Source organism: Trachurus trachurus (assembly GCF_905171665.1).
Source record: "Trachurus trachurus genome assembly, chromosome: 22".
NCBI lineage: Eukaryota > Metazoa > Chordata > Actinopteri > Carangiformes > Carangidae > Trachurus > Trachurus trachurus.
The window spans coordinates 4292114-4294369 of NC_139907.1; positions in this window are offsets into that span (position 1 = coordinate 4292114).

Below are 2256 nucleotides of genomic sequence, written 5' to 3' on the forward strand. Positions count from 1 at the left end.
GCGTCGAGTTGCTCTTACAGCTCGTAGAGTCAACAGAGCATCAAACATCTCGGAGCAGAGCAGCAGCAGACGGAGCGTTTTATAAACACACGGCTGTTTTTTATGGACCTGAAGTGAACAAACAACGTCAGAGAAGCTGGAAAACACACGATGACTGTGGTGCCGACTTGTTTGTGAGATTTAAAAACCTGCACAATGGGAAATAAAACTATTAGTGACAGAAGTGACAAATATTTCCTCAAACTGTGACAAACTCATGGTTTTGTCATAAATCTGGCTAATTCTAACCATTATATTGACAGGTTATAAACAAATTGAGAAAATATGAATACAGATTAATTGATAATCAACTTGATGTACATTCAGTTTTATTAGCCTGATTTTATGACCATTTAATTGTTATAACATCATATTTATATTGTCTTCATGTCCAGTTCTGTCTTAACTGTTAATTGTTGAAATAAAGGATGGTAATAAGAAAAGACGGCTTTTATTTTGAAGGAATTATTTTAAAGTCCCTGGAAAGTGAAATTGGAGTTTTGTTTCAAAATATATTAAAAGTGTTCGAAATTTATTGATAAAAACATGCAAAAATACTCATTTCTGTGCAGTGCTTAATTTTAGAGGTTAGGGTTTCACAGTTTCACTCTGATTCAGTGGTCTTTGTTTTTAAGGGCAGGCTTACAGAGGGGGCGCCGTGACGCACTGGCGTCCCTACTTTCATAACTCCTCCCATGTGCACAGTAATATTATAAATACTTCAAGAATGCCAACGAGCGTCTGCTGCCACTACCCCTGGAGCTACTAGCGCCGCCGGAGCTACCAGTCCACTAGCTTGGTCTCTGTCTTAATAACATGTAATGCAGACTTATCAGGTCATTGTAAAACATTTATTTATTGATGTAAATGTGGTGTTATTTGAACATAGTCTATACAGATCCCAGAGGCAGCGCTGCTCTTATGTGAAACATGAAGCTCCACTTTTAATTCAAACAAACTAATGAGACTGCCACCGTGGGACCAGCCGGCGCTCGGTGGCAAAACTCTAAAAGCCCAAACAGCCACAGTCCAGGTGAACCTCTGCAGCGTCCGTCCCACAGCTCACCGACACAGCAACGGCTACACCGGCAACAAAACTGAGGGCCGCCGCCGTCAGCAGATGAATCTCTGCTTGCCCTGATAGCATTAGCTCGGCGGCTAGCGCTAGGCCCGTCGTCCTGTGCTGACGGCGGCGGCCCTCATTGTTGTTGTGGTGTAGCCTTCAAGGCTCCCGTTGCTGTGGCGGTGAGCCGTGGGCCCGATGCTGCAGTGGCTCGGGACCATGGAGGCTCGGGGTGAACGGACGAACGGGGCTAGCCGCCGAGCTAACGGTTAGCGTCGGGCTAGTCGAGCTAACGCGTTAGCGCCGGGCTATTAGCCGCCGAGCTAACGCTATCAGGGTAGCGGAGATTCGTGTGCCCCCAGCATATTTCCCTCACTGCTCCGTGTGTATCCGAGACATTCAGATAAGAGCTGGACTCGGGCTCAGGCTCAAGCCCGTAGCTGCTCGGGTACGATGTGACAGTTAGCAGTAGCATCAGCATAGTAGCAATAGCCGGTAGGCCATTTGATTGACAGTTGAAACTTGACGAAGCTCAGCAAATGGGCGGGGCTTATGTGCCTGCAGCAGACATCCAGAGCTGCGAGAACTGCCTCATTTAGTCATGATTTTAAAACCTAATTTCACCTAACATATAGACATATGTCTGGGATGTGATTAACTCAGAAAACGAATCCAGTGTCACTTTTCAGGGACTTTAAAGACTATTTCATAAGTGGAGGAAGATAAAAAGAAAAAGAAGATTGATCTCTCCTCTGTTTCTTTCATACAAAACTAGTTTAGCTTAGCATAAAGACTGGAAACAGGTGGGAACTGTTAGCCTAGCTCTGTCATCCACACATCAACCTGACAGGAAGTCACATGACCGATTATTTCTTGATCAAAAATCTTGTATTTTATCGCTGCCTCATTTTTTTATTGGTCAATATGGACGGAAATGTATAAAATCAAAACAATTTCAAGCATAAAGTATAAATAATCCTAATCTTTTAATTTAAAAGTATTGTCCTCAATCTATTTTGCAATTACAAAACCTCTAATTGATTGATCTAGTAGGTAACTCAAGTCTTGCTTAAAGGATCTTTGACTTTTTAGTTACATGTTTGAAAAATAGAACAATTCCACTTTATTTTGTATTTTCACACATTTATTGTAGT